Source organism: Aulonocara sp. 'chitande type north' Nkhata Bay, linkage group LG3, assembly GCF_057382095.1.
Source record: "Aulonocara sp. 'chitande type north' Nkhata Bay isolate Kocher_YH1m ecotype deep benthic linkage group LG3, A_spYH_male_GT1.1, whole genome shotgun sequence".
Classification (NCBI taxonomy): Eukaryota; Metazoa; Chordata; class Actinopteri; order Cichliformes; family Cichlidae; genus Aulonocara; species Aulonocara sp. 'chitande type north' Nkhata Bay.
Genome location: NC_141346.1, coordinates 59678985 through 59693478, shown reverse-complemented (window position 1 = coordinate 59693478; position 14494 = coordinate 59678985). Strand labels below are relative to the sequence as shown.

The window sequence follows — 14494 nt, the reverse complement described above, 5'->3', positions numbered from 1 at the left end:
TTTTATTGGTGGACTTGTCTTCTGCACACAGGTTTTTCAGATCTGGGCAGTTGGAGTCAGTTGATGACTTTAAAATCATCTTTTCTGACTGGATAATTAATGCTCACTGCCTTTACCTGTCTGTAGTTGATTTTCCCACATTTTAACTAACTTTTAACTAATCTAATCTCATTTAATTTCTCTGTTTATAGTCTGTATAGTTTATCTGCCCGCTAACACACTTAAAGTAGTCTTAAAATAAAACCCACAAAACAGTTCAAGCTGAAATATTTTTTATTTGCTCATTTAATGCCAGTTGCCCTCTTTCTCTGTATGTCATTCATTCGCTTATACTCAGGCAAAAAGTACCAATTTGTACACTGATGAGTCTAGTGTATTTTTTCCCCCTCTATCTCTCCATGTCTCACACACACAGACCAACACACAGACATGTATATGCTCATTATTGCTGTTCAAAGTGATGGTCAAATTTCCAAGCACCACCTGAACGCCTCATCTGTTTTTAACCCATCATTGGACCAACTGTCTTCATTCCGCTTTGCTATCTGCTGTGGTAAGTACAAAACATTCAGTACTGCACTGTTTTATTTTTATGATGGTAAAAATACATGTTTGACAAATAAACTAACATAACAAGTCCTTAGTCTACAAGTTCAGCAGAGTTCAAAGAATAAAGAAAGCGGAAAAAAAAAGAATAACCTTCGCTATTATTTATATAGGTTTGAGACATTTTGCTGTTAGCACCAGTGCTAATGTTAGCAACAATGCTAATGCTAGCTATAGTGCTAACACTAGCCTTAGCAGTTGTTAATTGTCAAAAAGAGTATTCCTGTGATAGTTATTGGCAGTCGGTGAGACAAAAGTAAGAAATGAGCTTTATTATTGCCACTGTGGCTCAGTTTTAACAGTAAGAGTGCTAGCAGCAGTGCTAACGCTAGCAGCAGTGCTAACGCTAGCAGCAATGCTAACGCTAGCAGCAGTGCTAACGCTAGCAGCAATGCTAACGCTAGCAGCAGTGCTAACGCTAGCAGCAATGCTAACGCTAGCAGCAGTCTAACAGTAGCCTTCCAAAAGTGGAAATATTTCAGTTAATTAGTTTGAATTATAAAATGGCTGCTGTATCAGCTGGTGTGCTATATTACTCTACAATTGTTCAGTGTATTATGTTGTGTCGGTTTTGTATTTCTGTTAGTCTGATAATACTGTACAGACAACTAACATATTATTTCTCGTCTTACACTTTCAGGAACCTGACTGACATCTGTGCTTTGCCTGGTAGGTGTGCACATATTGTAAGAGAAGTAGACCAACATAAAAATATAATCTGACTAATATAAGCTGTAAAGTGATGGGTTCAAACTTTGTGCTAGACCTTTTAAACACAATTTTATAATAAATACATATATGTGCAGCTTAACAATTGGGCTAAAATATTTTTGATTAAACATGTGATTAGTTAACGATTCACTCAATCATATTTTTATTTAAAAATATTATTATTGAATTAAATATTTATTCTTTTAAAAAATACCTAATTATGCAACTTTTTTGCACATGGCAGCCAACAACAGTGTAGCTTGAATATTTGTTTTGTCCTGTTTCAGTAGTCACAATTACCATGTGATATCATTTTAATAAAATTATAATTTTTTTCTTGTTTTTTTGTTCACAGTGTGCAGAAGAAGAACAAGGACCAGATCTCCAGTCTTCTATCTCACATCCCAACCCCCCAACCCCTCTATCTTCTGTCCTACTCCACCTGTTGTCTCTGCCTTCTTTCCATCTGTATTTCACCCTGTGGTTTGTGAGAAATTTTGCCAAACCAAGAATCTTATTGCGGTTTGATTTAAAGCCGTGTCTCTCCTGCTCTGTCTGTTCTCTCTGCTAAATTTTCTCTCTACCTGTTTTTCACTCTTTGGCTTGCTGCTGAAAAATGCACAAGCCAATAAAGCAATAAAGAGTGCATATTTTGCCTCAACCTGAGAACAAACTGAACAAACAAAGAAAACTCTGCGGTTTGATTTCCAAGCCGTGTCTTTCCTGCTCTCTCTGTTCTCTCTACTAAATTTTCTCTCTACATGTTTTTCACTCTTGGCTTGCTGCTGAAAAACGCCAAGCCATTAAAGCAATAAAGAGTGCATATTGCCTCTACCTGAGAACAAAACTCTAATTCACGGTTTGATTGTGATTTCCCAGCCGTGTTTCTCCTGCTCTGTCTGTTCTCTCTTCTAAATTTTCTCTCTAGCTGTTTTTCACTTTGCGCTTGCTGCTAAGTTGTGCCAAGCCAATAAAGAGAGTGCATATTATTCTCTCGACTGACAAACTGTCAAACAAACAAAGACATCTGTTTCTGAGAAATAAAAACTGAAATATAAAGACAAAGAAAGAGTGTGCCACTCTTATTTTATAAACATATTTTCTAAAGACTAAGAGAAACACTTGTGTAAAAATGCCAAGGAAGCAGAAAAAGTCACAAGCTGCAAAACAACGCTGGAAGAAGTTCCATGAGTTTCACAGTGTGCCAACATGTGAACAAGCTGAGTGTGATTTTCCTCAGTGCTCTGCAGAAGACAGTGTGTCTGCAAAGACCAATGCTGATGTTGTCAAACAGGCAGGTCAACATGTTCCTGCACATGTACAACAGGTATCCTATGCAGATGCTGTAAAGAGTGGACTGCAGCATGAATTTAATGAACAACATGAGGTGTCAAGTGCTCCACAGGTGGGTTATGCTGATTTTGTGAAAAGAGGCCGTCACAGTGATGTGGTAGGACGATCTCATGCAGAAAGAGTGAACCTTGAAAACCAACCCTCTGTAACACATGTCTGTGCATCTCACAGCCAGGCTCATCCTAAATATGGAGACTCCAGAAACAAGCAGTGCACATGTAACTCACTCACATTTCTTGCTTTCCTTCATGAGAATGAAAACATGTCTACAGTTGACCTTAATCTGGTCTTGGATAAAGGTGATATGATGTACAAAGAGGCCAAGAAAAGATTTCCTAAAAATATTCATTTGGCAACCGATGAGCTGCCAGACAAAGTTGATGCTCGCTGGTCTATGTATGATGTCGACATGACACAGCCTTCCCGGTATGGGACATTTGAAGAACCTCCAGAGGAGGCAGTAGATACCTTTCTCAGCTTAGAAGCAGGACTGAGCTGCCTGTTGTCAGATGTGCAGTATGCCTTACTGATTATGAGTGGATTGTGTATCGCAGTGTTCAGATCCACATCAGGCAAATATGGTTTCTTTGATCCACACTCCAGAACAGCCAGTGGTCTTCCTCTACCACTACAGTCACGTAATCGTGGCACAGCAGTGATGCTGAAATTCACACTCCTCAGTGACATGATTAAGAGGCTCCAGGATTCTTATGAAATGGTGGAGATATCACCCTCTTGTAACTATGAGCTGAAACCTGTGCAGCTCTACAACATGAGCACAGTCAACATAAGTGATACTATCACAGACACAGTCTGCAGACCAAGTGCCACTGCTGTGGCACCTACTCACTCTGATGAAGCAAACTCCTCTTCTCCAAGGAGAAACACAACCACTGATCTTACTGAGATCGCTCAAATGTCCATTTGTACACCACTGGTAAAACAACATGAAGTCCAAATGACTCAGTTCACATCACATGAAGATCCTGAGAATGAATATACTAATATACCCACTGAAGAACTATGCAGTGAATTAAATTTGCTTCCATCAAATGATGCTTTTTCATGTCAATCAAATGCTGCAATAACAAATGTTGCTGCCTGTGATCTTTCTGATATAGTTTTACAAAAACTGAAAAAAGTTAATAAACACCAAAGGCGCAAAATGAAAAGAAGATTAATGGCATCAGAGAAACAAAGATATAAGAACAAAGAAAACCAAAAAAGGAAAGAACGACAAAAGTATGCTTCAAACAAAGACTACAAAGAAAAGAAGAAATCTTACGCAAGCAAGGCATATAAAAACAATCCTGAAGTCAGACAGAAACAACAACAACGATATATTAAAAGGCTATATTGTGAGAATGCTGAATTCAGACAAAAACGACGCGCCTATATAAGAAGACTTTACTGTGAGAATGCTGAATTCAGAAAGAAACAAAAAAGTTATGTCACTAAAAGGTATCAAGAAAGCCCAGAATTCAGAGAGAGACAGAGATCTCGAGTGACTCAGCGTTATGCACGTGACGATGCATTCAGAGTGAGACACAGACAACTGATGAAACAACTAATGCGAGACAGGTATCAAAGTAATCTTGCATTTAGGATTATGCACAACATGAGATGTGCAATGAAAATAAAAAGGAAATACAGATGGGTGAACAGACAAACCCAAGAGAGTGACAACAGTGTGATCAACGAGGCCATATCTGTGTTCAAATCACAAATCAAAGTTGGACCATCATACCCATGTACTGTGTGTTTCAAGGCTTCATTTCCAAACCAAGTACGACCCTGCAGAAGGTCAAATTATGTCAAAAACCCACATATGGTTGCAACATGTTTGACAGGAAAGTATGTTCATGTTTGTGATGAAAACTGCAGAAATGAGCAGTGCAATGTTCCCGATGAGAGAAAGAGAGAGTGGATTTGTCACACCTGCCACGATCATCTTAAAAATGGATCCATGCCAGCACTTGCTGTTGCCAATAAACTGAATCTTGCTGATATTCCAGCTGAATTGTCTGATCTCAACATACTGGAGAGACATCTCATAGCCAAGTGCATACCATTTGCCAAGATCATTCCTCTTCCCAAAGGCAGACAAAGAGCAATTAGAGGAAATGTGGTCTGTGTCCCATCAGAGGTACAGGAAACTGTTGAAACACTACCTCGATTGAGAATTAATTCTCAGGTGATCAGAGTAAAATTGAAGAGACGCTTGTCTTACAAAGGTCATCAGCTGTTTCAGACTGTAAGCTGGTCTAAACTTGTGCAAGCACTGCATAAACTCAAGCAGATTCACCCACAGTATAAGGATGTGAGCATCAGAGATGATGCTGAGCTGTGTGATCCAACACTTCCTGATGAAGATGAGGAGGAGGAGGAGGATGAAAACATGAATGAGGACGATTATGATGAGGCTGATTTAATGGAAATTGACAGCTGTGAGAAAAATGCACTGAGTGAAGCACAAAATATAAATGAACAGGATATTGACATGTTACCCTGTGATGGTGAACAACCACGTGAACAGATGACAGATGATTCAGAGCAAGCAGATGGACTGACTAATGGTGGTTTTGCACTCGAGTCCTGTTTGCAGCCCCCTGATGTGGCTGAGGAGATATTATGTTTCAGTGAAGGAATCTACTCTGTTGCTCCTGCAGAGAGAAACAATCCAATAAGTTTTTTCAAAACACCTAAACTGGAGGCCATGGCCTTCCCTGTGCAGTTTCCTACAGGCCAAAACACACTTGATGAAAGAAGGCTGATCAAAGTATCCCCCAGTGGGTATTTCAAATCAAGACTTTTCTGCATTGATGATCGTTTTGCCAAAGACACAAACTATTTGTTCTTTGCACAGTTTGTGACTGAAATACACTTGGCTACATCCAGCATGACAGTACAGTTAAGGAAGGCAAAGCCTCTGACCAGAGATGGTAGAAAAATAACCTCAGGCATGTTACAAGATAAACATGAGGTGGAGAAACTGGTGCGAAATAAAGACGCAGTGAGATTCATGCAGCCTCTGAGAGGAACCCCAGCCTATTGGGAGAAAACCACAAGAGATCTTTTTGCCATGATCAGACAGTTGGGAACTCCCACGTTCTTTTGCACATTTTCAGCCGCTGAAATGCGCTGGCCCGAAGTGATCGAGGCAATAACAAGGCAGCAAGGTGAACAAGTGAATTTTGAAGGACTCGACTGGTCGGCAAAGTGTGACATACTGAGAAGCAATCCTGTCACAACAATGCGCATGTTTGACAAGAGAGTTGAAGCATTATTCAGAGATTTACTCTTATCTCCCGCAGAGCCACTTGGCAAAGTCATTGACTACTTTTACAGAGTTGAGTTTCAGCACAGAGGAAGCCCACACATACACTGTCTCCTGTGGGTAGAAGGTGCTCCTGTGTTTGAGGAGGATGATGAGCAAACTGTTGTTGATTTTATAAACAAATACATCACAGCTCAGCTGCCTGATCCACATAAACAACCTGAACTGTACAAGAAAGTAACAGAAGTGCAAAAACACAGTAAGAACCACACAAAGACGTGCTTTAGGAGTTTAAGCTCCGGGTGCCGTTTTGGTTTTCCCAAACCACCCTGCAATGAGACAATGATCACAAGACCCAGTGAGGATGATGCACTGGAAGTAGAAACGGCAAAGAACAAGCTCAGACCACTGAACCAGCTGCTGAATGAACCTGAAACTGCTTCCATGAGTTTAGAGCAGCTCTTGGCAAGATGCAAGTTGACACATGCAGAATATGAGCGATACCTGAATAAAATGAACACAAGGAGTACGATCATACTAAAGCGTGATCCAAAAGACTCTTGGATAAATGGCTATAATCCACATCTGCTTGAAGCCTGGAACAGTAATATCGACATAAGCTTTGTTTTAGATGCTTTCGGCGCTGCAAATTATTTAATGAAATATATATCAAAAAAAGAGGGCGGGCTATCTGAGTACCTGAAAACTGTCATTGAGAACTCCCATAAGGACAGTGTAAATGAGTGCGATGAAATGAGAGCCGTCATGCAGGCATATTCAAAGAAGCGAGAGATCAGTGCACAGGAGTGTGTTGCTCGTGCATGTGGTCTTCACATGAAGCAATGTTCACGTGCTGTAATATTCATACCAACAGATGATAATCCTGTGAAAATGAGTCGTCCCCTGTCAGTTCTGGACAACACAACACCTGAGTCTTCCAATGTTTGGATGACATCTTTGAATGACAAATACAAAGCCAGACCTGAAACACCGGAGTTTGAGGAGATGTGCATGGCAGACTTTGCTGCTACTTGCAGGATTGTCTATGGCCAACAGAAAAAAGGTAAAGATGTTTTGCCCCTTCTCAATGAGATGGGTTTTGTGCAAAGGCGCAAAAACAATAAGCCTGCTATCATCAGATTTCACCGCTGCTCACAAGAAAAACATCCAGAGCAATATTACGGAAGACTGCTTAAACTGTACCTTCCTCATCGTTCAGACCACGAACTGAAAACGCCATCTTTGCCAACCTATCAGGCTTTCTATGGTGCTGGCTGTGTACAGCTGCCAGGTACTGACCGTCTTGAGTACGTGCAACACATTGTCAAAAGAAACAGAGAGAAATATGAGAAAAACAGTGAGGAGATCGAGAGCGCTGTTGAGGAATATGAGCAGAACAGAGGTGTGACTGACGAATGGTGTAATCTGGCACCTGAATCAGATCTCGTAAGGTTGCCACTTGTTGAACAAGAGAGAGAGCGAGACAATGAAAAGGAACAGGAAGATGTGCCCGACTACAGCCGTCAGGCTGATGCTTCAACAGAAGTCAGAGCCATCAGGGAACCCCCTGCTATTGATCCCACATTGTTACGTCAGATGTTTCAGAATCTGAATAAGAAGCAAGCCTGCATATTTTATGCAGTTAGAGACTGGTGCATTAAAAGAGTCTGTGCTCTAAATCCAGAGCAGTTTTTCTTTTATATTAATGGTGGTGCTGGAACAGGAAAATCACATCTTATCAAATGCATCTACTCAGAAGCATCTAAGATACTGAGCAAAGTGCCCAGATATGCAGACGACGTTGACATATCAAAACCCACTGTCCTGTTAACTGCTTTCACTGGGACTGCAGCATTTAACATTTCTGGAACAACACTGCATTCTCTACTCAAGCTCCCGAGAAGCTTAAAACCTCCCATTCAGGGACTTGGCAATCAGCTGGATGAAGTCAGATCAGAACTTTTGAATGCTGAAATAATCGTCATTGACGAAGTGTCTATGGTGTCAAGACATCTCTTTGCATATGTAGATGCAAGACTCAAACAGATCAAAGGGACTCGGAGACCCTTTGGAGGCATGTCAGTCATTGCTGTTGGAGACTTCTATCAGCTACCCCCAGTGCGACAGTCTAAACCTCTCTGTGTGCACGACCCATCCGAGATCGACCTGTGGCGGGAGCATTTTCAGATGATCACTCTGACCGAGATTATGCGTCAGAAAGATGATGTTGTCTTTGCTGAGATGCTGAACAGAATTCGTGTAAAAGGAAAGTTGGATGAGCTTTGCGAAGCAGATAGAGATTTGTTGTTACAGGCCATAACTGAACCAGCCCATTGTCCGACTGATGCGTTGCACATTTTTGCAACTAATAAAGAAGTGGATGCACACAACTCTTCAACACTGGCTCTGCTCCACACTCATATCATTGACATCCATGCAGATGATTTTAGAAAGGATCCTAGAACTGGCAGAATGGCACTTCAAGACAGACCATTGAAAGGAGGTAAAAACGAGTTACCAGACACACTGAAAGTTGCAGAAGGAGCTCGTGTCATGCTCACCAGAAACATTGACATACAAAATGGTTTGGTTAATGGAGCTTTTGGAATACTACTTAGAGTAGTTTACTCTGAAAACGACCAACACATCATCAAGCTTGGACTTAAAATGGATAATGAGACATCTGGAAAGAATAACCACACACCAGCAGACGACATGGTGTACATTGAGAGAGCAGAGGAGAATCTGAAGCAGAAAGGAGTGGTACGAAGACAGTTCCCAGTGAAGCTGGCCTTTGCATGTACAATACATAAGGTACAGGGTATGACAACCACATCAGCTGTTGTCTCTCTTAAGAGCATTTTTGAGCCCGGCATGGCCTACGTAGCTGTCAGTAGAGTGACGTCTCTCAGTGGACTGTATCTTCTTGATATGGAGGAGAAAAAAATATTCACCAACCCAGAAATCACTGCAGCACTTGAGAACATGAGACAAGCCAACCTTGATGACATGATGCCTCTTCTACACGTGAGACAAACCCTCAGCAGGTCAGAGGTTTTCACCATTGTTCATCATAATACAGAGGGACTGCCAGCTCACATTAATGACATCAAAAGTCACCATGAATTGTGTCTAGCAGATGTTTTGTGCCTAACAGAAACACACCTGCGGGGCTCTTTTGTCGCAGAGAGTCTCCACTTGGAAAATTATAATTTGTTCAAACGCAACAGACACCTGTCCTACACAAACTTTCCCCAGATGGCTAACAGAAGTGGTGGTGGAGTTGCTGTTTATGTGAAAAGTGACATTCAAGTGCATGAAAAACAGTACATCCATAATGTAACTGACCTTGAATTTCTGGCTTTAAAGGTTGAAGCACCAGTCAGTGCTCTGATTGCAGTTGTGTACAGACCTCCAGACTACACTCTGAGGCCATTCCTGAAAAACCTGGTAAGCCTATTAGACTCATTGGAGATCATGGACTGTCATCCCATCATAGTTTGTGGTGATTTTAATGAGAATGTTTTATCCAGTGCAAACAAACCAATCCTGGAGCTGTTTGAGTCTAGGGGATACGCACAGGTCATCACTGCCCCTACCACAGAGAAGAACACACTGCTTGACCTAATTTTCATTTCTCAGTCAGATCGATGTCTCCATTCTGGAGTCATGAAGACATACCATAGTTACCATGACCCAGTATACTGTGTATTGTCCTGTGATGATTCATGATCTAGATCTTTGAATACAGTAAGTAATTTCTATATTTTTGAATGACTTAAGAAAGTAGAGCGATATTTAAAAGTTGACGCCCTGCATTGCAGTATAATGGTTGAATTGTTTACATAAAATACAATTACATGAATTAAGTAATGATATCAGTAAAAGATGACAATTTTATTTATTACAGAAAATCTAAAATTCACTAACAGTAACCTATAAATGTCAGAAAAATCAAATATAGCAGTTTAAAATGAATAGTGTAGGCATATCCTCTCTGCAGCCAGGCTTCAACATCCTGCCAGGCTGCCCCAGTCTCACTGTGGCTGGGAGGGAGGGAGGGTGGACCAGAGGATTGCCCACACAACACATAAATGTTCAACAGCTTCTTCATTGTTTCTGAGAGAACAATAATGACTAAAGGTTGCTTTTTAAAAAAACAAACAAACAAACCTAATTACAGCAATAATGACAGTTAAGCCACTTTATGTGTGCCTCTATTTTGAAATACTATTTACAAAAATGTTATTATTTGGTTTGTTATAAACTTTAAACTTTTTCAAAAGTATACGATTATATTTTTGGACAAATTTTTCTATGAAACATAAATTTTTATGAGCTTTTATCATGTTTCTGGCCAGTGCAATCATCAGGGTGGGTCTGGGTTGATAACTGCACATTTCTGGCCAGAAATGTTTCAGCAGTGTTACATATGTAGTACATATGTTACACTTGCTTTCTGTTACCAGCTGATACCCTACATTTTTATAGACATTGGATGGTGTGAGGTTGGGGAGTTGAGTGGGAGGGGGGGGGGGGGGTTACGGTGGGAGTTGAGGGGGGGGGTTCCATTCCTGTTAGGTTTCCTTTGTTTTTCTTTTTTTTTCTTTTTAAGAGAGACACAGTCCTCCTGTGTCTTCTCCAAGCTTCACATGTAAGATCCAACAGTGTGAAGCACATAGCAGCTAGAAACTGTAATGCCACAGATCAGAGAAACTTCATCATCACCATCTTCATCGCCATACGATCAGAGCGTGAGACTTCACATCTGGAGCACAGGAGAGATTCTGTGATAAGTCTTCCTTCTAGCTTGTCCCACAAGCAGTCGGTGAGATTTACTAACAACAAAAAGGGTTAATGACATTATTTCCATGAAAACATGTATTCATTCTTTGTAAACTGTTTAAATTGTGTTTTCACTTGACCTTAGGAGTGTTAGAGTGTATTGTAATGTCTGTACTCAGGTGTTTCCCTCTGTGATTCATCCCCTTCAGAGCTGAGACACTCAGGACTGAACAGACTGCACAGTTTCTGTGACTGAGCCTTCTTTGAAACCACACATGATAGAAGGGCTTCATATTTGCAGCAGCACTACTACAGGTATTCAGTTTATTACAGGATGTGTTTGTTTCTTAGGACCAGCTCTGAGTGCACACTACCTAACATATACACCTTTCTGTTTATTACAAACCAACTACTCTGGATCATACGGCCAGTTGGCAAGAATGTTGCTGCAGGAAAACATCCCTGGAGATCACCATCATTGTCAGACTGACTGTGCCTCCTCTGTGCAGTGTCAAGATCCTCCCTAAATGAGTGTGTAAGTTAACATTTTCATTATTTTATTCCCTTTGATAAGACAAGTATCACTGATATTTACATTTACAACTACATATGTTGCTATTTTCTGCTCTTCTTTTAAAGTCCTCAGCTATCCTGCTTCTGTGCTGCTTGCCACACATCAAACACTGGCCGGATGACAGGGAGGATCCACTCTGAAGTCACTGGACATGATGAGGATCATATGGGACTTCATAGTTTCACAGAAACGTTGTGCTCTGTGATTACAGGTTTTAAATGGATACAATGACGGCCTCTCTCTGATCAACAGGCTAAAGGATTGTTTTCATTGTTAGTGCTCTGTACAATGTATGCTTATTTAATATTTCATCACAGAGCAAACCTTTATTTATTTAACATATTTTTATTTTGTTTTAATGTTGAATTAACTGTGGGGATTTTTTTAAGTGGGCACTCGGGATGTCATATGACCAGAAATGTGGTAACTGGTATTCAACAGTATGGAAGAAAAAATCTGCTAAGAACAAAACACACACAAAACCCCCCAAGAAAATTCAAATTCATTCCATGTAATCCAATCTAAAACATTTTAAACTGCTGAACAGCAACACAAACAGTGTTAAAAAACAGTGTTAACAGAATGATTATGATGATCTTGTACCAAAGTTTCAGGTCACATGGCACACCTAGTGTGTAGTGTGGGGTATCAGCTGGTAAGTATAGTTTTTTTCGTATTTGTGTCCTTAGAGTTTAGATAGATAAAGCCTTGTGTATAATATTTACTTATAATTTATAATAATGCTTCGTGTCTGAGCCCAGGTTAAAACAATGTGTAAAAAAAAGCATTTAGCGGCATGGCTGAACAATGCTGTAAACTATTGATACTTATTTATCCATGTTCACAAAAAGGACTAATGTTTTTATTTGATTATTTGCATGTGTTAAACTGTGTCACCACCTTAGGCTTTCATTTGAGTTTACTCAAAAATCTCTAATACAGTTCTCTTTTACCACTGTGTGGACTCTGTTTACATTAAAACATAAAGAAGAATGAGTAATAAAAAGACATGTAGACAGATCAGAAGATTAAGTAGACCGATAGAAACAGCTGTTCAGCCATGTTTTAAGAAACCAACACAATTTAAAGGTTCAGGAATGTGGTTTTAAAAGTTGAATTTTCATGTATTTCATATGTTGCTTATTATTTTTTATTTAGTTATTTAATTTTGTTATTTTTATTTATTCTACTAGTCCTTTTCAGAAAGAAGCTGTAAAATATGACTTAAGATTTTTATGTTATTTTCTATGACATACAAAACAAATTGATGTATGTAATACTATTAAACACGATATACACATGTGTATATGGCTGAAAAACATTATGCTGTATATTAAAGTTTGTATTTTCTCCAGAATGTTTGTTCATCTTTTAAGTTCATTTCAATTAGAAGAATATGAACTTTTAATATTCATTCAGAGGTTTTCTGACTCTAAATTTTCTCTAAATTTAAACATTCAAAATTTTTAGCTTAATATTCAGCAATTAATTCATTTCAGTGCATACATTCAGATTCAAGCATTCACACTGCAGTTTCTTCAGAAAATGCACTTTCTAGTTAGTGTGAATGCTTGAAAAGCATTCACAGTATTGTTCTTCTAATCTTTATTCTATTTTATTATTATCTATTCCGTACGTTTTTTGTAATCTATCTCCTTCAAAACCGTTCAACTTAGAAAAACCATTCAAACACCATTAGATTCCTATTCTTTTGGACATGACTGCTTCTACTTTTCTCATTTTTAACATTTATATTTTTAATTTTATTCAACTTTATTCAACAAAAATTTCCCATGTATTTCAATGGGGAGACCCTTCAAATTCTCATTCAACTTACTCATTTTTAAACTCCTACTACTTCCACATACGTTGACATAGAGCCACCATTCAAACTTTAAAACGAAGACAAGACATTCAACTATTCAACTTGTATTTATCTTTTCAATATCTATTATACTTTTTCTTCAGTTCCAGTTTAAGTTTCATGATGTTTTTTCACCCGTTTCAGAGTTTATAATGGGTGTGTATGGGACGGAATGTTGGGGCTAGAGTGAGACAGCTCAACTGCTAGAGTGAGAGGAGCAAAAAAATTAATCTTAAAATCTTTTTTAAAACTGCTGCTGTGTCCACAGCGTTTGCTCTACAGGTATGAATTTACCCTCAAAACGTAGCCATGGCTGTCCTCTTTCATCCAATGTGTTTACTATTGTACTAGGTGTTATGGTTCTTTCATAAATGTCACCAATGCACAGCCTCCTCCCTCCAACTCTTCCATAGACTCTAATGTTAAAATGGCTCAGAAGGTTCGTTTGAAAATCAGAAGAGCATGGTGTCTTTCCACTGTCACCACGTCCATATAATAAACTCCACAGGCATGAAAACTGAGAATTCAGTAGACTAGACATTGCTGTCGCTCACGGTGAAAGAATTTTGTCAATACGACTTTTACTTTTCATTTGGGAGCGATTTGTTTCGGCCTGACTTTTCTGTTCATTTTAAGCAGCAAAAGTGAGGTGCATGTCTGTGTCGTGTGTATGGAGCCATTGGGTGCGGTCACTATAGCAACCAGGCTCACACCTGCCTGCTTAACGAGCTCTCTCTCTCTCTCTCTCTGCCAAGATTTATCTTAAACACTTCTCTTTCAACTGCTGCTGTGTCCACAGTGTCACAGCCATCATTTTACCCTCAAAACGTCGCCATCGTTGTTCTTTTTCCAACATCTTGTCTTTCAAAGCTCAGAGATGTAAACTTTTTAAACTGTGTGGGTCCAAGTGGAGGGATCACATTTTAGTCATTCAGTGATTCAAAGAATATGACCTTTTAATATTCTTTCAGATGTTTTCTGACTCTAAATGTTATTTTCTCATTTCTTAGGTTTTTCTAATTTACAATTAAAACATTTTCAGCTTTTTTCCAACTTCTTCTTCTGTGTAACCTTCAGCTTTTAGCAGTTCAGCACTTTTGTTTTCAGGTTAAATTCGTTTGTTTTTTTTATCTCATTCAAGATTTTTAACTTAAATTCAGTAATTAATTCATTTCAGTGCATACATTCAGATTCAAGCATTCACACTGCAGTTTCTTCAGAAAATGCACTTTCTAGTTATTATTATTATTATATTTTATCTATTCCGTACGTTTTTTGTAATCCTACTCCTTCAAAACCGTTCAACTTAGAAAAACCATTCAAA

General features: G+C 39.2%; 2 long non-coding RNA genes across 2 annotated transcripts in view; one reads left to right on the top strand and one right to left on the bottom strand.

Moving 5' to 3' along the window:
• LOC147336347 (uncharacterized) overlaps positions 1-14494 on the bottom strand; it is a 397968-nt gene that overhangs the window by 138965 nt on the left and 244509 nt on the right. The window lies entirely within an intron of this gene.
• Positions 458-2375, top strand: LOC147336367 (uncharacterized). The gene is made up of 3 exons (XR_015128537.1): positions 458-553; positions 1247-1275; positions 1673-2375. It is a non-coding gene; the product is annotated as an uncharacterized LOC147336367 (long non-coding RNA).